The sequence below is a fragment of the Barbus barbus genome (assembly GCF_936440315.1).
Source record: "Barbus barbus genome assembly, chromosome: 25".
Lineage (NCBI taxonomy): Eukaryota > Metazoa > Chordata > Actinopteri > Cypriniformes > Cyprinidae > Barbus > Barbus barbus.
Genome location: NC_136753.1, coordinates 25,134,555 through 25,158,316, shown reverse-complemented (window position 1 = coordinate 25,158,316; position 23,762 = coordinate 25,134,555). Strand labels below are relative to the sequence as shown.

Here is a 23,762-nt window from a genome sequence, read left to right as displayed (position 1 = left end):
AACCCCATTATAATTTACATTGTAGTGCAAAAAGTCCAATGGTCAGTTCATATTTACCACAGACCTTGTTTCATGAATTGAAAAACCCCATTATAATTTACATTGTAGTGCAAAAAGTCCAATAGTCAGTTCATATTTACCACAGACCTTGTTTCATAAATTGAAAAACCCCATTATAAAAGACTAACAGGAAAATCTTGAGAGCACCCATGGAAAATTAGTCTTCTAATTACAATAATGTTCCATTTGTGGAAATGAGTTAACTACATTAGCTACCATACAACTAACAATGTAAAAATACTTCTACGCTATTTATTAACCTTAACTGCAAGATTTACTAATATAATATTAAAATCAAAAGTTAATATGATTTAATGGACGTGAACATACAATGAATGAACCAGCATTCATTTTTCAACATTAAGTAACAAATTGAATTAATTAATAATAATTAGCAAATGCATCACCCATAGTTAGTTAATGTTGGTTAATACACATTAGTGGGACCCTTTTGCCCACTTTTAAAAATAAAGGTTCCAAAAGGGGTTTTCATATTGATGCCATACTGAGGAACCATTCATTGAACAGTTCTTAAAATAACAGTTTTTTTTCTTAGTGTGAAGAATATTTTAAAAACCCATATAACCCTTTTCCATTATAAAGAATCTTTTGTGGAGTGGAAAGGTTCCATGGATTTTAAAGGTTTTTCATGGAACCAGATGCCAATAAAGAACCTTTATTCTTTAAGATTATAATGTTTTACGAACAATTCTGTCTTCTTTTACTCATCCTCAGTTAATTCAAAGATGTATGACTTTCTTCTTGTGCAAACTGAATAAAGGTAATTGCCTAGATGTTATTTACTTTTTGTCCATAGAATGAAAGTCAAAGGGCTTCAGTATTGTTTGGATACCATTGTTCTTCGAAATCTCTTTTTTTTTTTTGTATTCCAGAGAAGAAAGTAAGTCATGCAGGTTTGGAATGAAGTGATGGTGAGTTAATGATGACATAATTTTCCCATTTGGGTGAACTTACATAGGAAAAAAAATCCCATGAACATTGATGTTATTAGCATGTAGATGTGAGAGTTGTTGCCATGGAGAGAAGGAGAGGGTACAGAAGGATAACATTAACTGGATGGTTGATTGTTGAATAAATGAGCAGTATCTGAGATTGTGTGAGCATGCACATCAGCGGCAGCTGAGGCCCTGGGCTTTAGGACGCATACAAGTGTGTACGATCTTTTGTGGTTACGGTGAGTGTAAATGAGGGTTTTATTGAGAGTGAATCTAACTTGTGGATATTTTTGACCAATTCATTAGCTCATAAGAGTTGTTAGACTGATTTGCTAACTCATGAGTGCAATAATTATTTGTGAGTTTTGGAACGGATTCATATTTCTAAGCAGGTCATTAGATCATAAGTGTATAAGTTCGGGAATCAGAGTTGTGAGATTGATTCAGACTGATAATTTATGAGTTTGAAACAGAATTGTAAGTATTTTGACCAATTTATTGACCCATTTTGTATGTTAATCAAACTATTCTGGTTAGTAAGCATGTTGTTAAACTGATTCTCATCAGTAACGTGTGAGTTTGAAACTTATTTGTGAATTTTGACCAATTCATTAGCTCCTAAGAGTTATTTTTGACTTTATTAAGATGAGTTAATGAGGGTTGGAAGGATTAAGCCAATAACTCAATAAATAAGATGGATTGTGAGTATTTTTGACCAGTTCATTAGCTAATTAGAGTTTGATTCAAACCGACAAGTTCAATAATTATTTGGGAGTTTTGGGACTGATTGATATTTTTTAGCCAGTTCATTAGATTTTTATTTTTTTTTACCAATTCATTAGCTTGTAAGTGTTGTTTGTTTCACACTGTTAAGATCTAAAATTTAGGCCATGAGATGATTTTGAAATAATTTCTGACCCATTCATTATAACTCATAAGAGTTTAATTTTTTTTTTTTTTTTGAGATCAGTGGTTCTCATTAGAGGTCTTCACGGAGGACCTGGGACCCGACCCGGGAACCGTACGGGTTCGGGTCTATATTTTAAATGGTCAGCCGGGTTCGGGTCCAACTTTCAAATAAAATACGGGTCCGGGTCAGTTCTGTGCAGCACATTTACGGGTCTCTTCGGGAATTTTTGGACCCATGAAGACCTCTAGTTCTCATCTCCCCACCCTGTTTAAATGGGGTTGTGTGTGTGTGTCCAAATATGCTTTTGAGATAATGCTGGTGTTTAGTTTTGCTTTTGTCTAGCTCTTTTTTTTCAGCTGTACAAAGAGAATCGGGTTTGAAATGAAGGACTTGTTCCATGAGGGACTTTGTTCACCAAAAAAGTACTCTTCTGTGTCCTCTGTTGTGGTTTTTGAGCACAGTAGTATGTAGGCTGCTTTGTGTAGGTGCATGTGTCCAGGCGTCATATGGAATTCAAAGTGTGTGAATAATAGATGGAGTGAGTGAAATGCACATTGAGGATCAGCTGATAACAGGAAATGATGCTGGAGACTTTGCCACAGGCATAAACACAGCAGAGCTCCGTCCACCATTTTTCATCTCCACCTCGTCTACCTTTGCTTTCCTGTCGTGTAGTGAGGGTGTCTATTTTTGTGTCATTGGAGAATTGCTATGGTTATTTGGGGTCGTGGTGGGATTTTCTCAGTCCACATCTGAACAAACTTGCAGTACTCTTTTTGCAGCAGGTCGAGTAAATCAGTTGTGTGTGCAGTTATTTTAATCAAAAAGTGATGTTAAAATGCGTCCATGACTTCATTCCTCAAGCTTTCCCTAATGGTTAAAGCAAGATAGGCTTCATTGACAGCATATATTGATTACCACATAAATCTTTTGAGAAAAAATAGCTTTTAATGGAATATTGCACTTAATGGAAGTCTAGACATTCTGGAGGGATTAAATGACAAGTCTTTATGTTTTGCAATACTGCAGTAAAAGTGTTATTTGCACTGCAATTTTGTCAAAATGATCTTTTTAGCTCTAGACAGATTAACTTCTGATATGGTACTGCCACAATTCCTACTGGAGTGGATTTTTTTTAATGCAAGCAGTATATTTCTGGTGTTACTGCGAATATCATAAAGCTAGTTGGGTTTACCAGCTTCACATATTTATGTTATTAGTTGAAATGTTGGATATCACATTGCGCAGACACTGTAGATACTCTCCATAATATTAGATTAGAATTAACATTAACCTTAGATGCGGTGATTAACCTTAGACTTGGTCTACTTTGTCACTTCAGAGGAAAATGATTTGCTTGAACAACTGAAAACGGTTATTAATTTAATTCAAAACACAAAACACATTTGAACTGTGTTCGAATCATGCTGTAAAGATTGTATTAATGAGTTAAGTGCACATGAATGGCACCATAAATTTGTAATCATCAGTGGGAAACTTGGCGGAAATAATTTATTAAGCATAAGTTGTGATGCATTTTGGATGTATTTTGTTTACTGTAAAATAGCAATAAAGCTTGCCAGAAAATGCAACTTATTCAGCAGATTTATGAGAAGACATATGTTTGACTAAAATACATTTCCAATCATTCTTTGTGGTAGCATGAGGATGATAAATGCCCCGATAAAGCATCGATTGCAGATCTAATGCGCATCTTTTGCTCTTCATTATGTTGCATTAGGGATAAAATCCTTTTTGTCTTTGTCGGGAAATGAAAGGGAGAGAGAAATGTGTAATTGTCCAACGAGTCCATTTTATTCTTACCGAAATCACTTAAATAAACACTTCATATCACATTTTCCGAAACAGGAACTTCCCAGGAGGACTTGAACGCAGCGTGTCGCCGGCAGCGCTCAAACCTCTCGCCTCTACTGTGGGTTTGCTGCACGCCATTGTTGTTGTTTTTCAGAGCCAGCGTCAATATGGGAATTCACAGCAATTCTGATACATAGTGCTCCTGAATTGTGTTATAGTTTCATCTCTCTAGGAGGGAAGTATTGCAATTGCAGCAACAGTTTTAGCTCTTTGAAATGGAAATCAGCCAGAGGCTCCAATTCCACCGTTCGTATAATGAGAAACTGCATTGCTTTGTCCAAACAGCGAACCTTTGATTAGAACATATGAAAGGTTAATTCAACCTTTCATCTGGGCCAAATTAAGTCATTCCTTGCATGGAATATCACCTCCTGAGGGCCTTAAAGGCATATAAAGACATGTTCATATTATGGAGGCCTTGCAGCTCTGTGACTCAGAATTAGAGCAATAACAGCACTTGACTGTTTTAAATGGATCGCACGCCAGGGCATAGTGTCATTTTGACTTTAATGAGCTTATTGAAGCTTTACTTAAAGCTTTTATGAAATATTCCCCAGGATGCTAATTTATTTTGATAAACGATCCAGTTGCATATCAAAACTGTGAATCAGCACTTACTTTAAAAGTGTTAACCATCGCACATCACATTGCGCTGTCTGCAGCCTGCTATATTTCATGCTAATGAACAATGTATAGGCAGCATTCCAGCTTATTTACTTAATGAAGGACAAGCGTATGTTGCATCGGGGTATTGTACCTATATAAACATCACAGCATGGTGATAAACCACTGTGGAATAGAGGGAGGGAGATGCTGTTTGTCCCCCTTGTACAGAATGTCTCTGCAACCTCTAATTATCATTGCAGCCTCAGTATGTGATGGAAGGGAAGGACCTTGTGGTATTGTGTTCAGGCTATGGGAAAAAATCTGCACATGTCACGAATGCACTAATTAGCTTAATTTAACCACCGACAGCCTTCTGCAATCAACAGTATTGGTGTAACTAGGAGCATTGAGAGTTCGTCAACATGGATGTGCGCCTGCGGCAAAGCAAAAACCTGACAATTAGGACTCAAGAATTCAGTGTCTGAAGCCCACAAATCCACTCTTCTTTATTAGCACTTCTCTCTTCCTTTTCAACCGCTTCTCTTTCTGTTCACCCTCTCCACTCGTAACTTCCTGTTTCTGTCCTTTGAAGATGCTAATCCCATCTTGCTGGCAGGTGCACGTCGACCAAATGAACTGTCAAGTACAGTAGCTTGTCAAAGGCCTGATTGAAAACCCAATGTATTCATCGCTGATGAAGTCGTCCTTGCACGGAAATTCACCCGAGCTGCAGTCAGATACCAGAGCACCATGGGAGTTGCTCGCCCGTCTATGAAATATTCCTGATAATACAAGCTGAAAACAATTTTACTTATCTGTAATAAAAGTTGGCAGAAGTTCCTAGTTATTGGTGCCTGCTGATTGCTCATACTTACTGAGCTGCCGCAGAAAACCAATAGTTTCTTGAGCATTTCAGCAATTGGGCTTAAGTTTTGGTGTGTACTACAATATTACTGCAGTATTTGTATTCTGAGCAACTCCAGTGTGCAGACTGTGTGCAAGATGCCATTGTTGCTTTCTGCAATGGATAGGAGTTGCAGCAATTGCTTATCTAATTTTAGATTTATAGTGCACGTAATTCAGTCCCCCCCCCCCCCCCCTTTTTTTTATCAATGCATATTATTTACATTTACATTTAGTTATTTTGCAGACAATTTTATCCAAAGCGACTTACAATTGGGGAATACATAAAGTGATTCTTCTTAAAGAGGCAAACAGACACAGGAAGTTGAGGCATTGTTCAAATAAGTACAAGCTAGAAAGGGAAGGAATATATATATTTTTTTTAATTTAGGATGAAGTCAAGTAGTGTCGAAAGAGATGAGTTTTCAGCTGTCGCTTGAAAATGGTCAGGGATTCAGCATTCCGGATAGGGGTGGGAAGATCATTGTACAATGATGTACAGGCTATGTACAATGTCTCAGAAATGTATACAAAATGTCCAAATCTATCTCTGTTCTGTACTACAACCTTTTAGGGTATTAGACTCTGGTGCATGTGACCAGATCTGCACGACTGCATACTAAACTCTTGCTCATAAAACCGCATCACCAGCTGTGTTTATGGCGCAAAGGATTATACTGTATCATCTCCAAATGGCACATGTGTTGGCCTTTTGTCCTGTCGTTAATTACCAGCATTAGCATGAATAAAACTGTTGGATACAGGAGATGAATCAAGGAAAATGTTGCATGTGTGTTCGTCGGTTGCCATACGAGCTGACGGCGTCACTTGATTTCATATTTGGCAATGTTAAGACAGCAGATTTGTGGGAGTGGCTTATGTTTCATGGAAAGGAGTGAATTATGGTGGATGTGGTTTTAGATATGTGGGGGTATTATTTATAGAGATGTGTGTTACAGGGGTGTGGCCGTATAACACATGGCAGATATGCTGTAGAGCAAGATCAATGAATGAGGGAGGAGATGTTGAGTGTATTAAGGATCGTTTTCCATAAACCACTAGGCTCTTTTTCACATTTTTGTGTTTGGAGCCTTGAAGTAAATAATAATGGGGAAAAGCTGGTGTATAGAGGTGTAATGAGAGACTTTGGCAAGTGTTATTGCACCAACAGCAAGTTTTCAAATATGACTTTCTGGTAGAGAGCAAATTAAGAAAGAGATAAATTACGGTAGCTGGAAGGGTGGAATGTGCCAAATTTTCTGTCTATGCGGTAGTATTTGTATGTTAATGAGGTGTAGGTTTCTTTTAGTCTAAAATAATCTTACTGCATCTTATATCTGTCGATTCAATGTCACATTATTCCTTGTATGGAACATAAAGGAAGAACATCCAAGTGGCATTTTTTCCCCGTACATTGAACATCGTCACTAATCATTGTATCATTCAGCTAATTCAGCATCTTTTTTTGTGCTCCACAATGACATTTTAGTTTTATTTTATAAACTATTAAATATTTATTAATATTTTGAATTAGCTTTTATTTTTATATTTTGTTTTCCTTTTAAAGATTTAGCAATTTTGTGCTTTAGCTTTTGTCATTTAATTTATTTTAATTATAATCTTTAGTTTAGTACTTCAACTTAAACATATTTTAATTATTTAAACCTAGCTGCCAAGGTGAAATTTAAATTTAACATTTAAATTTTCATCTCATATTTGGATTTTGTTTTAGCTTTTTCAATTAGCAAAAACTACTTTAATAGTTTTAATTTTAGTTTTAGTTAACATTAACAACACTTGCACTAAATGCAAAAAGTGCACTTCTAACATTCTCTCTCTGTTCACATCTGAAACAAACCACATCATCATGAGAAAGAAAGTCTTGCTAAAAGCGTGCTTGGAAAATGCATCTAAGAAATGCGACACGCACCCTTGAGAAGGCAAATGGAGTGACTGAGAGGTAAAAGGAAGCACTAATGAGGGAAGTGAGGCATGATTGACTAATCGATAGGGGAAGAGTGGACTGCGTTTAGTATATTTCTTTTGCTCTAATCCTAAAGGAAAGCATAGGCATGGTATCTGCTCTAGACATGCATTTCATATAGAAAGCATTTATATGGTATTTCTGTTGTTCACCCATAAACATTTTATGAACAAATTAGAGCTGCCTGTTAATGTTCATTTTACAAAATATATCATTCATTAATATAATGCAAACAGCCACTACAGCCACTAGTATACTGTGGCTAGCTTAAAAACATTTATTATTTTGTTTTCTGTTATTATTATTATTTTTTTTCAAAGAGGAACTTAAAGTCCATTTTGAATAGGATAGAAACTATACAGAGATATAAAATTTGAAATGATTTAATTCTTGTAATCTATTGATAGCCCTTGGACAAATATAAAAGACAGATAATCATCTCCAAAAATACCAGAATCCGATTAAGATCAAACCCTACAATCAGAGGTTGCTTGTTGTGGTTAACACAGAAACAGGCACAATGCCAGGTCGGTCCCGCTGGTGTAACATTTCCTTCCCACAAAGCCCTGCTGCATGCACACTACAAGAGCTGAACAACAGTTGGCTGTCTGAACAGTTGGTCATGCTGGCAAGGGCAAGTCTGCGATGACGTGTGTGTATGTAAATAATCCTGACATAATGGAGATGAGGATGATACCGACTCTGTGTACTGGCAGTGTATTGTAGAATGCATGCATGCATCAGATAGCATCGAGTCGGCGTCAAACCACACATGCTGAAACCACAGCAACAGAATGAGTGTGTTTATGAATGAGATTTGATGTTGAAGTGTGGCACCAACTGAAATGGCAAAATTAATGATTATTTCTCTCTGTAGCTTGCATTGCTCAGGAAAAAATAGGTGGTCTGGGTTGAAACCGGACAAACAGATTGAGCAAAGTGCCACAGACACACTTTTTCTGTTTGCTGTTGTTTGTGATTACTGTGTTAGATGTTGAATGTTATAACAAAAAACAAATATATATATTTTGTAATGTTTCAGAAAAGTTATGATGTTTTGAGGCTCTTTCAAGAAAACCTACCAGGTTGCTATACATATGTAATTATTTGCTGCTAAAATGTAACTTTAAATTGGCAGTTTAGTTTGTTCCTAAAGGAATAGTTCACCTAAAAACGAAAATTTGCTGAAAATTTGCTCATCCTCAGGTTTTTCTTCCATTTGCTTCTTCATCTAGAGTTTACCATTACATCACTTGTTCACCAATGGATCCTCTGCAGTGAATGGGTGCCGTCAGAATGAGAGTCCAAACACCTGATTAAAACATCACAATAATCCCCATGTTATCTAGATGACTCCAATCCATCAGTTAACATTTTGTTCATCGAAAAGCTCTGTAACAAACAAAACCATCATTATAGCATTTTAATTTTAAACCGTTTGCTTCTAGTAAAAATATAGGCTAGACCATAATCCATTGTAATGCTTCCTCTGACGGCACCCATTCACTGCAGAGGATCCATTGGTGAGCAAGTGATGTAATGCTACATTTCTCCAAATCTGTTCTGATGAAGAAACAAATTTATATAAGCCTACATCTTCGATGGCCTGAGGGTGAGTAAATTTTCAGCAAATTTAAATTTTTGGGTAAATTATTCCTTTAATTTTTGGGATTTTCTAATCAGTAAGCAGTACTTAATGTCTTCATTTCTGTTTTATCTTGGGTGTAGGTTTGTTTTCTAGGCCATTTTTAAAATGTTTTACTATGATGTAACCAAAATGCAATGTTAGGAAAATGTTTTCTGCGTGTTGGGGATCAACATTGTTTGTTTTCAGGGAAATCAACCTACAAATGGCTTAGCACTCAGTGGTATCTCTGCACGCTACACAGGGATAAGATATAAAAAGTATGCCAATGGCCTTTAAGGCATAGCACTGTAGGACAAGACAAATTGTTTGGTATTGGCAGATTCAGGACCCTCTGACATATGCTTTTTCTCTGTCTCTCTGTCAAATGCACTCTTTTTCACTCTTTGTCTAGCACACACATACACGTACGGAGTAGATGGGGATTACTGAGCATTACGTAACCCCCCGTGCAGACGTCCTCACAGGGACATTGCTTTCTGCTTGCATGCAGTAATCCAGAACGGCTGTGTGCCTAAACATGACAGAGACTGATAACAGGGCTGACGTGGAAGGGCAACACAGGTCATAAATATTAAGAGCTGGACATACATGGGTCAAAAATGGCATGCCAGTGTAGGATTGATAGACTAAGTGCCCACCACTTAAAAGCTACATGGACTGATGGGGACCACCAAGGATACCATGTTATGTCTTTTTCATTTATCAACAAAGTTAAAGAAGTATTATATTACAGATTGATATGCAGCCATGGTCTTGACTTCTTAACATTTATGTTATGAACAGATGGTATCATATATCTCTGTACTTCTCTTTAATCAGCTTAATACCTTGGCATTTATTTATTTATTTACTTATTTAAATTTTATTTACTAATACTATTTATTTAGTACTCTTGTTTTGTACTTACCCTGAGATAGTACATTTTAACATGTAGGCTAACTGGTCACATTGTACAACAACAACAACGATACTTCAAATCATGTTTGTTGAGGCTTTTAGTGTGCCTTATAGTTTTCTAAGCAATTGGATATGGTTTTTAGCAGGTGGGCGATAGAATGTGTAAAACGGTCATACACTTACTAAAGTGTACTTGAGGCATATTGACTTGGACGTGGGCTTTATGCATTTTTATATCTTAGTTTTGGATTGCTAAATGGATATATAATGTATTCACTATTAGAAAGTAAGAAAATACTGTTCATATTTAGTATGTGGCTTAGCCAGAAAGATATTTTTTCCTTTATTTCCAAAAAAAAAAAAGGTTGTTGTTGGATGTTGCATCATGTGATGCCGAGTATCTGGACTTGTTCTTTGAGGCAAACAGGGTTTGTGTAGGAGTGTGTGTGTGTGTTTTCAGAGTCCCTGTTTCCTCTTAGACATGGCTGACTGCGGCAGAGGATCACACCATCGGTGCACTTTCAATCAAACAGTCCTTAATGTCATCCCAAACAATTATAGAGCTCAGCAGAAATTGCCCTTATGTTGTGATAAATGATGCATCATATTGTTGTTTTATATGGATCTTAATATTTAATTTAGTTTGTGGAGGACAGGGTTACTTCATCCATAAACCATTAATGGATGTTCCTTAGATGCGCCAGCACTTTTTTGGCTACTAATGCTTTGTACCTGCTAATACTATGCAGCTTCCTGTACTAATACTGTTTCTATTTGGTGATGCTAGTTGAGCATCCTGCCATCAGCGTTCCATTTAAGAAGGCGTGTCGAGTTAAAAACAGGCCACATTTTTATAATGTTTCTGTCCATTGTGCTGGGTTTGTATGTAAACTCCCCCCAAAGAAATGTACTAGATTGCAGTCAGATGAACACAACATCAGTCTAATTATACAGGTTTTCCAAATGCAATTTGCCGTTAGTGCAACCCACCGAAGAGTGGAGTTTTGGAAATCAGACAAGACTTGGATTACGGAAAGTTTCACACTCTGTTAGCAAAGAGTTTCTGTTTGTTTCAAACACTCTTCAAGAATGTCTGCAGTCCGTCATTCACCTGAAACCAGTCTGACCTGAATGAGGCATGAGCAATGACACAAGTATTTGTCGCTAGATTACATACTTCATTGTATTAATAATCTTTTCCACTGTCACCTCACAGGCAGACTGAATAAACCTACACCTCCCTCTGGTGGAAGTGCATTCAAGATATTCACCAAAGTTCCCTTTTATAAACTACAGAGAAGTTTATAGAAGTAGTTCACACAAATATTGAAAAATTTACTCCCCCACATATCGTTTTTTTTCTTCTTCTATGGAACTCTAAGTGCTGTTTTGAAGAATCTCTTGATCTTTTGTGTATAGTGAAAATATTTTCCAACCAGTGAATGTCAAGCTAGTTGTCCATATGTCTCATGCTCAATATTTCAAGTCTTGTGATGCAATTTGACAACGGATCGAGACATCCAAGTCATACAGATTTGGAACAACATGATGGGGAGTAAATGGAGAGAATTTTCATTAAGGGTGAATTATCTCTTTAATCATCCCATCTGCTATTATGGTGATGATGCAGACAGAACAGAGTCTTTAACAAGATCTCGATTTGTAGCTTAAAATTTTATTGAGTATTAAGCAATTAACACTTGTTAATGACTGTTTAAGATCCCCATAAAAGGAATTGCGTCATTAAACATAACCTTTAAATGAAAACACAAGCATGACAAAGCATGAAAGGTTAATCTGTTTTCATCAGCACCTTTTAAAGATGGACAGGACAATGACTTTTTTTCTGAGCATGTAAATATCGTTTAGTTCCGCTCCGACTCTGCTGGGGTGCAGGCCATCAGCACGAAAAAGCCTAGGACGCTCCCAGAAAAGATTCCAATTATTAACAAAGAGCAGTTTCTGTTCTTTACACCATGACAATAACCATTCGTTTAAAGCAAAAAGTCTACTGAACCTTTCGTGTCCTCGTCGATACGTGGGAAGCGGTCCTGACACGATGATCGTCTTCGCGGGCGATGTGCTGCGTACCATCTCGATCAGGCTCCTGAAGTCCCTCTTCAGTGTCTCCGTCTGCCGCAGCTTGGTGTCGTTAACCCCCGCGTGCAGCACGACAGCACCGATGCTCTCGTCGCCCTTCAGGATCGCGGGTATCTGCGCAGAAACATATAGAACACGAGCACCGGGGAAACAGCAAGTGTGCACTTTACCTTCAGATAATGTAGCACAGACGTGCCGGATGATGGAGTCTCCGACGATCACAGCGCCGCGTTCCGTCTCACGGAGGGGAGTGAAGCGGTTCCGGGTGGAGATCTCGAAGACCGGAGGCGGAGAGGTCGTCGCCCGGGGCCTGGCTCGCATCTTCCGCTGCTGGTGCACCCAGGATCCGTGGCGTCCCGGCGCCGGAGTGAAGGACATCTGGGAAGATCATGTCCTGGGTGCACTGAGCCTGCTTCTCCACCAGGTCGCGGATCTGCTTCTCCACAGCCTCCAGCTCCAGCTGCACCGAATGCAGCTCGATTGTGTCCTCATCTGCACTCAAAGGTAGACACAAATCCGCCATTTAAGCAAGTAACAGTGAAACAATGGTAATGTGTGTGAATAGACTATTAGCAATCTAAGTGAGTTTAGCGGCAGCCACGCTGCCGATGCTAATGGGCTATAAGCTAATAGCAGACTCGAGAAATCAAAATAAAACTAGTGATAACAAGGCGCTCTGATTGGTTTTGTTTTAGAATGCTGTAGGGGATATATTCACACGTTATAGAAACGAAAATGATAGTGTATAAAATAGTTTTTAAGATAGAAAATAGACGATAAAGAATCAACATTGACCTTGGAGAAGCATTTGGACACCTACGCCACACTTTGAAAATGAACAAATGTCACTGCATTAGATAAAGTATTAAACCCAGTGGCATTTATTTGAAAAAATGCCCAAGCCTAAAATGATAGATCATAGATATACAGATATAAAATGTAAACAGATGCTACTTGGTTTGATATTTTATCTCTAATGCCATGACATTCATACATTTGAAGTATGGCTTAAGAATCCAAAATCTATTTGGACCCACCGTATCATATATTCACATGAAATACACCCAAGTCCTCCTGCTCTTAAATCTGTTGTTTAAATGATGGACTTGTATGGTGCACTAAACCTAGACAAAGTGCTTCAGTGTCTCTTAAAATGTTGTGGTGGCAATCCAAATGATGGAAAGGATGGAGTTGCTCTTGGTGGCTTGATCTAATTAGATTAGGCCAGAGCACCAGGTGATGTGAGACTAGTGTCCCAATGTTCAGATCTCATTGTGATCGATTCACGCATCTGATGGTTGTATCAGGTTTCATAGTGTCATTAGAGTCAACCTCTTTTACTTCTATTGACTCTCCACAGTCTGCAACAAATTTTAGCAATACTTTGACTCAAAACAGCTTTTAGAGATCACATTTGGAGATCTACACAGACCCCTGGCAGCTACTTCATTCTTGGGGAGAGAATATAGCATTTTCCTGCACCTTTCAACTCTCTAAACCAGAAAGAGAGCAGAAGACAAAATGATAGACCGTTAGGCAAGTGGCTTTCAGACGGAGGTCTGCCTTGCCCTTGTTATTCCCTCGTTTCTCCTGTCTATCTCTCCTTTGCCCTCTTTCCTCTGTATTTCTCTGCAAACTGTTTCTATTATTGGGCAGCATTCACATTGAGCCATCAAACGCTGCCCTCTGATTTAAAGTGGCAGACCACAGCCGAGCTTTCTGCTTCAGGAAGTCTCTCTCTGTCTGTCGCTCTCTGTGTTTCTTTCAAAAGTGAATTTAAACTGCTTTTATTTTAGACATACAGGACTTCTAAACCCTTCTCATGTATGCATGTGTGTGATCATATGGAAAGCTCAGTCCTTCTCCAAGTCAGGCGATCTCCACATTGTGGGTGTTGCTATGGGTTACGTCCCCTCTGGGTGAGTCAGAGGCCAGTGGTGCTGAAAAGATGCAGCCTCTTTTCATGATACTCATTATGAGTGTGTGTGTGCATGCATATGGAGGGTTACAGAATTGTGTGCAGCATGTATATAGCAGCATGATGCAAAATAAATGCTGCATTTCCTGTCAGCATTCAAAGCAGTATATGTGATTATAGTATTTACTTAAAGAATAATGAAATAAAATAGCTGCACTTGCCAGAATTCCCTAGTGTGCGCTGTTTGTACATATGCATGTAAATAGTTTTAAATGCAATAGAGTTTTATATGTGTGTCTTTGTACAACCATACACATTCTGGCTGCACTCAGAAAAGCATACTAACAAACAACTCATTTTATTTCTGAAGTATCTCTAGTATGATAACTGTTATCAGTACATTATGTAAATGTTTAACAGTACAGTATACTTTTGGTATGCAGGAAATACCCAAATAATTTGCTAAAATGTGTATTATACAATACAGCATTGGTTATCAAACTTTTTGTCTACCATTAAACAACACAATATTTGAAGAACCTTCCCCCCATCAGATAATTATTACTTATTAGATTAATTATTAGTTAGACTTTTTTATGAACAAAAATGAGGATTGTTGGTATATTAAATAATTAAAAAAAACCTATTCTGTATTTTCTTTAATCATAAAAAATAGTTATTTAAAGAGAACTTAATTTAAAGAGATTTTTTTTTATTTGAAAAAAGAAAGTAATTTGAAGTCATCTTGTGTTGTCCTTGGAAGTTGCAAACCACTGCAATAGAGCACAGTGTGAAAAACATGATATCCCATAATGCCATGTGCTTAACTTGACCTTGTTATAATACTGGGCATGATTGTATCTCCTTTAATTGCACCAAATCTTAAGAAATTTTATTAATGCATTTATTGTGATTAAAACTGGATGTCACTTGCACATTTGTGTTTAATGAGGTCATGTAACCACAGAGTAGCATACTCATGTATGAAATCATTCCATAATGCATATTTCACATACTTTAAGTTATGTAGTATGCTGTATACACAGGAAGAAAATGCTAGCATTCCATCCTGAACATGACCTCGGAATGCAGCTATGTCTATTCTTTGACTATGAATGTACACTAAGACATTTCTTGTGAGTACCTACTGTGTACGACTGTACGAGGCCTGCTAAGGCAAACTGGCTTGGCCTGTTTCTGAACGTGTGTGTTTTGTGGGTGTTCCAGTTACATAAACCCAGAGACAATGAGTTGGCAGGGCAAAATCTTATGTAAAACATTTGAGTTTTGGCTTTGTTGTGAAACTGTGTAAACTGACGGAACACTAGTCTGTCAACAAGAAAATAATCGCCTTTATACACTAGTTTTTTATTTAGCAGGTATTTTTAGGCATTTCTTACAATATGACAGCTCGTGTTAAGAAGCATGTATTCCGATTCCAGCAGTAGATATATTTTTCAAAGTATTGACTTTGTTCCTTGTCAAGGTAGGGCACAAAAGTGCCATCGAGAAGGCAGAACTTTTATAAAGTTTTTGCCCTTCTCTTACCTCCTCTTAATGTTGGAATAGCAATGTCAAGCATAAACCCATGTTCAAAGCATTTAAGTCTTCGACACTGACATTTGCCGAAACTACTGTAGATTTCACCTCACATATTATTGCATCTCTTTGAGTGTAGATTTTACTCTTTTGAGCATGTTCTTCTTTTTTCTGCTCCATATCTCTCTCATTCTTTCCCATGCTGAAGGCGAAGAACGGTGAGCTGTGTATAAAATGCGCACACACAGAGTTTAAGTGTTCCTGAAATAGAAAAGTGCCATGACAGCTGCGATTGTTGACAGTATTTTTTTGCATAGAAGTAAACATTTAGAATTTACTAACCATAGTAAACAGTAACCCAAAATGCCATAGTGCTGCTGTTTTTGCTTCCATTACAGGAAAACTTGATAGCTTGGCTGTTAAGAAAGAGCATAATATTGATATTCTGGTCTCTAAATATGGCTCAGACCTTTTCTCTGATGTAAGTCTATGAGGGTTTCTTTATTTTATCATTTGAAAGGTGAATATATCATAAATTGAATCGCTTAAAATAAACGCACATTTGTGATGTCATTCATTGTCTATAGCACAAACCGCTTGTGATAAGTTAATAATGTTCAGTATTTGGGGTTAGTGGTTTTAAGTAATTCCATAAAAATGTATGCCTTTACAGTCATAATAATTCCACTAATCATGACATTGTTGATGGACACTGATAAATTTGGGTAAAAAAAATACTCATGTTTACTTGCTTTCCAAACAATATATTGAGGCTCACTTGCATGGAAATGGAAAACAAACAGCTTGAATATCTAATATCTGTATCTCACTTGTCCACCCTGCGGAGTTGTTTAGAATCGGATCGATTTGTTTGCGCATATCGACAGCAAAGCACCGCTTCAATTCAACATGTGCTCCTGGGAGCCTGGTTAGAAACCAGCTGCTATAAAATGAAAAAGGATGTAAATGTCTAAATGTCTCACTGTGAATTTAAGGTATCGAGGCCTGCTGGTGAGACGGCTATTTGTTGCAAATGACTCACCCATGATGGTCAGTGATGTGGATGCAACACATTAACAAGCCGGAAAAATTCTTAAGCTGCCCGCGGCGGTCCCATTTACTTGTGTTTTGCCTGTATTAGCGGCCCAATCAAAGTCAGCACTTTATATTAGTGCCACAGTTTCCATCATCTTGGCATCTAGTAGCTGACAAGCACTACATATAGTGTTGATATTGCTTTTTCTCTCACGTACAAATGATGAAATAGTAGCAAAGCAGCATAAGATATTGACGTCTGAACTGGAATAGTTGGTTACAGCTGAAGTTTGATGGCTGTGGGCGTCTGCGGGAAGCCATTTCTAGTTTGGAGCATAGTAATCAAACTGACGCGTTCAGTCGTTCTGAACACATTTGGCTGTGTGATTAACAGTGTTTAAGCACAGTTGTATGTAGCAATAGCATGGGAATTAATTAATTAGCCGTGTAATTGAAGAAAAGTCAGTTATTCAGGCTCATTTATGGGACTGGCAGAGTGTTTAATTTGGTTGCAATTGCTAGTTTTTAATGTTGAGATAAAGAATGTTTTGGAGAATGAGCTTGTGTTAGGATTGGATCAATACTCAAATTTAAAGGGGTCATCAGATGCCCACTTTTCACAAGTTGATATGATTCCTTAGGGTCTTAATGAAAAGTCTATAACATACATTGGTTAAAATTTCTCACTGGTAGTGTAAAACAACACCGTTTTTACCCTGTCAAAAACAGCTCTTTTAAGAGCAAGCCGTTTTCTTGCATGGCGCTTTAAATGCAAATGAGCTCTGCTGAACTTGCCCCTGTCTTCCGAGCTGCTCCCTGAGAGACGGCAATCTTTAGCTGCATTCATTGTGAAACTTGCTAACTAGCACGTTATTAGGAAAGGTTTGCAAAGATTCATTAAAAAGAACCTAACTGATACTCACTGCTTCTGTAGGTGAAGCTGGATCACGAATGATTTGCGCGAACATAAATGCATTTAGGTAGATCGGGGGAGCATTGCCTTCACAAATAAATGTAATCCTCTGCGTCTTCAGCGGCTCAGATGTTGGGAGTAATGACGACTGCCATGTTCATTATTACATCCAACAACAAAACACCTCAATCGCTATGGAGCCATTCTTGTCTACGTCCCTGCTCTGACATCGAAACAATGGCGGTCGGACTGTTACAGCTCACTCACGCCAGTGTCAATCAACTATCGTGTGAGCGGCCTTCATCCGTGTGGCGTCATACAGACAAGAAGTTGAGAGCGGCTTGATTTGAGAAAGGGATGATGAATTTAGTATATTTAAAAAAAAAAAAAAAAAAAAAACACTGGGTGGATTTTTATCATTATAGGGTGGTTGTGTAAACAACATGTAAAAGTGCATTTTGCATCTGATGACCCTTTAAGCTTTACCACAATCAGTGTCTGGGTTTGATATTACGTCAACACTTAGCAACATGCAGCTTCAATTGCATTTAATTGTATAATTTAATTGAGAAAAAAGAATAGAACTTGGTTATGATGAATCAGTGCCATCTCTTATGTTCACCAAGGCTGCATTTATTTGGTCAAAACAATAAAACAGTAATATAGTATTAATGTTCTCTGAAAACATAATTTTATTCCTGTGATGAAAAGTTGAACTTTTACTCCAGTCTTTAGTGTCGCATGATCCTTCAGAAATCATTCTAATATGCTGAATTGCTGAATTGTTCTTTAATTAATAGAAAGTTCAAAATAAATGTATTTTCCTTAAATTAGAAAATATTTGTAACATTCTAAATGTTTTACTGTCATTTTTAATCAGTTTAATGCATAAAATAAAAGTATTGGGCTACAAAGATGTAGATTTTTTTTAATTCTAATTTAAATCGCATCAAAACAGAAAATGCTAACAAATCTGTAATAATTAACAATTTTCCCCACACTTATGTAAAAAATGTTTCTGTTGAAAAATGTTCATACTTGTTGAGCTTTGATAATTAAAACCACCATAGAGAGAGAATGGCTTGTTTGTAGATGCATTACAAAATTATTATTTTTTTTATTTAAATTTGTAAATTTAGTGGATAAATATTTTTTAATGAATCACAGTGTATCTACCTTTACGCTTCATGTCACACTCATTGTTGCCCATGTGAGCTACTGAAATTTGCAATATTCTGATATCGCACCTGGAATTTGTTTATACCGCACATCCCTAGTTTGTATGCTGCCAATAAAACACTTGTCGTTAGCTCAGGTTTTCTCGGTTAACTCTGATCGTAGGATGAGGAGAATTCCAGATGCCGTGTGTGTGGGTGAACCTCTGATGTATTTTTAGCCTTTTGCATTATGAATGCCTGACAGGCTTGTTCAGAGGCGAGCCAGCGCTACTCTCTACAGAATACCGTTCCTTTTACCTGTGCGTGTGCATGCAAACGCTCACACACGCACACACACACATACACAAGTTTGCGTACAGCACGAGCGATAGATCATAATGTGTCTACCAGCACCTGCGCTTGTTTGTTTATTGGGAATACTGGAAGAGCGGAAATCCATTTTCCTGCTTTATCTTTGAACTCTAAACTTATCATTCCTTTCATCTAGGCTACCTCATCCCTCCCGCTGGTGCAAAATAGCGCCTGTATGAATCCTCGCACATGCATAAAACCCAGTTTAATCACTCTCGCGCATCAAACCTCAGGGCCTTTGCCGCGTTTGCATGTGTATCTGTGTGTTGAAGTCCACGTTTGTCAGTTTCGTTTAGTCGTAACACTCGAAACCCGTCAACTCCGTGTTTCACCTGGTGAGGAAATAGTCATAATAGCCTAAATACAAATGCTTATTTTCTATCTCCATCTCTGGTACATCTGTGTTTTTTCTGTGCGTGTGCGTTTGAGAGAGTTTCTAGAGGCGCTGATGTCTTGTCTCTATGAATGTCTCTAAGTCGGAATAAATCCTCTTTAAGCTCTGGATTTCAGACGTGCATGTGGTGCCGCTTGCGTCCCATCAAACACAGTAATGCCTCTGGACTTTTCCAGCATCATCCGTCTATCTCTCTTTCTCTACTAAAAACCAAATCGTCCCGGATCACTCATTCCTCACAGATGGTCAGCAAGCACTCGAGGAAACTGGATGTAATTAGCCATAGCTTGGTAAGATGTTTGTGATGTATGGTTGATGTGGTGTGCTTTTTTTACACGTCCATTTCTCTAGCATTTTTAGCTGATCATCATATGGTGTGACAGTCCGTGACACATTTTTCTCTGTTTGCTCTAAAGTCGAATCAAGAACAATTTAAAGAGACAGTTCAGCCACAAATGCAAATTCAGTCATCATTTAGTCACCCTCTTGTTGTTCTAAACACGTATGGCTTTGTCTTCCAGGGAGCACAAAAGGAGAGTTTGTGAAGGTCGTCCAGACCACTCTTTTCAGTTTAATGAAAACAAAATTGAAAACAGACTGGGTATGATAAACTGACAAAAAACACAATGAAAATATATTTTAAGTCATAAACTAATCAGGCTGAAATTTAATTGACATCTACCCTTGCTTTCCATGTCCCATTCATGCCAGTGATGTCTGATTCATTAATGAATCATTCTTTTGAGTCCGTGAATCATGTGATTCAGTTGACAGAACCAGTCTGAATTCTTGGTTAACAAATCAGATTGGGATGCAAGTGATTTCAGTGAATACAAGCTTTTGTATAATATTAGAATATGGTATATAGTTATATGTAGCATCTGCTTATGATCCTTGATGGTCGTTGGGACTTTGTCTTAAGAGACCCTTTTAGCCTTTTGACATTTGCATATAATTCACAAACCTGGCCCCACATTCGGCCTTTATATGGGTGCTAAATTGCCAATGGTTACCCCCCCACTGTCAAAAGATGCTAAACAGACTGACTGTCTTTCCTCTCCATCAGACTTCAAACACATTCCAAAGAGACCCTCAGTACCAGGCCTGGCTGACCAGTGGACTACCCCCCACGATTACAAGATACATAACACACACTCACATAGAGACATTTTCTTTGTTTAGACCATAATTAATCAGTTACAAAGGTGTCTGGTATATGCATGTGTTGTTTGTATGTTTCCTTATTATATTAGCCTAGTTACCACTCGTTATTTGTATTAGTAAGCTCTAAACACTCATATTCAGGCGTATCTCTGGTTGAATATTTTTAGATGTCTCTTTCTTGATATCAAAATGATCTGCTCTTTATTTCTCAAACATGTACACTATGTGATCATGAAATGCATCATACTGTTTTTACTGTACTGTGGGAAAATGTACACCGATTCGCCAGAACACTCATAAGACATGCAAATGAGGTGTCAAGTGGGACAAATAAACACTTTCCTGCTGAAACTATGTGCTTTGTTATTGGTCAAACTAACCAAAATGGGTGTTACAGGGAAACCAGATAAAACTTCTCCCACACCCAAAAGGCGAGGTTCTTCTCTTTACTTTCGGTGCCCTGGAGACACACCTATCCCCCTTTCGGGGGAGTCCGAGCTTCTGGCAGTTTTAAGTTCAGTAACTTTGTCGATTCACCTTCGGACCAATCAACCTATGGTTGGAATGACGAAGCTTTCACTCCTAAAGGAATTTATCAAGAATCTACGCATTATACATGCACCAGGACACTTTACTCAGCACTAACAAAACCAATATGCAAGTAACTGCTTGTTAACTATTTAGATGCGCTTCTAGGCTTCGACCCCTTTTAATTAAGGTGATGTGATTCTCCGATGGTTCTAACAGGTTGTGTTTAGCTGATGTGTTTACCTGCCATTACACTCTACTCTCTTGTGTGCCAGCGCTCTCTCTCTCTCTCTCCATGCCTTCCTTGTGTTGGCATCTATGTTTAATGTGTGTATGTTTGTGTCTAGTTCGATGTTGCGTGTTCCCCTGTAGTGTAGTTTAATAAACATTCATATTCACGCTTGGTTGTCTGTGTCTGCTGCTCACAGAACGAGGGCCCTTCAACGTTCCGGTTTTGTTACATGCTCATTAAAATCATGCTCAATGTATTAGGGAGGAAATAATTTTTCGTGGCCAGAGAAATAATTTTCCTTAGAGTCAATAGACGATTAAAACTGTCCGTACTGTGGATGAACAAATCATCTTATTGTACTATTAATGCTATAATTCCTGAAGATGAATATATAATTGATAACAACCCATTATGATTATGTTCATCTCACTTTGAGCTAATTTGCTACATATGTACCACATTTATGATACTTATTGTGTTCCACCAAAGAAAGAAAGTCATACTGGAACAATATGATGGTGTGTAAACGATGACGGAATTTCCATTTTGAGTGAACTCATCCACTAATAATATATAAATAGATCAAATAGACTGACACTTTTTTGGGGGCACCTTTGTGATGAAGTTTTTGCTCACTCAGGACCGATACGATCTTTCAACGACATCAGAGAGAAAAGACATTAGTTTGACTTTAAATTTTTTGATAAAATTTTATTTTGTAAGTTCATGGTAAATATTCTGTTGTTGTTAAAACAAAAAAATCCTACTGATATAATATGGTATGATGTTAAATCAAATGGTGTGAAACAATGAAAAATCCATCACTCAAAAGATGCTACTAGAGAGAAATAACTCTGAAGGGATGCAAATTACAGGTCCAAAACTGGCATCCTCAGCACTACAGCCGCACAGCTTCATTAACTACAGTGACGTGCTGGATTAGCATGTGTCCGTTTCATTTGTTTGTGTTGGAGTCCAACCAAACACACAGCTTGGTTCTGTTTCTTTGCCTCACTGTCTGTTGTTATTTTTGCAGAACAGTTGCTTTTAAACTTAAAAGCTTGTTAAAATACATCTTTTCCATATACAGTACTGCAAGCTTGACTTTTTATACCACTTACATTGTTGTGGTTCTGGGACTAATTTCCGAGCCTGTCAAATTAAATAGAATGAATTTAAAACACTGCCATTATTAATATGTCATTAGTGTTCCATTCAAGTGACTTAGTTCTGTGTTATAAGGATGGAAATGTAATTTATCAGTTATGTAATTTATCTAGAAGTATCTCTTTTCTAATTAAGAGCCAGCATTGTAGAAGCAATCCTTTTTTGAAAACATCTGTGCGTTTTGAGACGTGTTCGTGAGTACACTGTAAAAATGCTTTCTTTTACTTTTTAGACACCAGAATTTCTAATGCAATTAAATGTTACTTACCATTTGCCAATATAGTGCATTTAACAGTTTAATTATTATACAATTGTTTATTTATTTATTATATAATTATTAAACAATAAGTTAGAATAAGAATAAGAAAAAGTTAAATGTTCATGCAAATTAAATGAATAAAAAACACATTCAAACAATGGCATGTAGCTTAAACATTCCTTTGAAAAAGACCAGTAAAAAGGGTAATAATACAAAGAACAAAGAATCCCATTATTATCGATAGAACAAAGAGTTTTTGAAGTTTCTTTGAGTATGTAACTGTATGGCATTAATAAAGCTGTTGAAGTTATCCAGCCAAGAGCAGGGAGCGTTTTTCTCTTGTGAATATTAGCCCTCTTTGAATATTATGAAGAACATAATAGACCGCAGGTTATCTCTTGCTGTCTTTCAGACCTAATTTGTGATGCATCACTTTTTTTTTTTTTTATCAATTAAATTCACTCAAAGATACAACGGTGTTTACATTGACATCTTATCTGTGTATTGTATTAAGAATGCAGCGTTTGGAAAAGAACCACTTGTCAGTCATTCAGTCTTTCCGTACTTTTGAAAACACTAATAGTGTGCATTTAATGTGTAGTTTGTATGTAGAAGTGTCTAGTGTTTGAGTTGTGTATAGCAGTATACGCAGAGCGTGTTGCTAGTGTCACCTTCATGGCCTTTTTATTCAGTGCTGAGACACCCCTGGTTGTTCCTGGGTGATCAGTTGAATACACAGGGCTGCCGAGAAAACCAATCATTTGACAGCAGGGCGCCCGCTCCATTGCCTGTAGGTAATTGAGGACCCCTCTTCGACTTGTGTTTCTTCTAGTCCCCTGCCGTAATTATGCATGCTCAGACTAGGTTATTGATTGTCTCTGTAATACCAGAGGGAGTTGTTATCAGTCCCAGCTGGGTTTGGAGCCAACTTTGCTCATCTTGTCATGATGAGGTCACTCAAATGTGATGGTCACAATTTGGAGGGTGATTTTCTTTTCACTATTTACCTGTATCCCTTTTCTATCCACGTTTTCCTTTTTTTTTTTTTTCTTCCATGGGTGTCCTCTAATTTCACCGAATAGGCTTGACATATAGAATTGGCACAGTTGTAGAGACGCTAATATTGGACACGAATATTGGCGAAC

General features: G+C 37.5%; 1 protein-coding gene across 1 annotated transcript in view; it reads left to right on the top strand.

The window, feature by feature from the left end:
- magi3b (membrane associated guanylate kinase, WW and PDZ domain containing 3b) overlaps positions 1–23,762 on the top strand; it is a 111,836-nt gene that overhangs the window by 1,431 nt on the left and 86,643 nt on the right. The gene's annotated exons all lie outside the window — the stretch shown is intronic.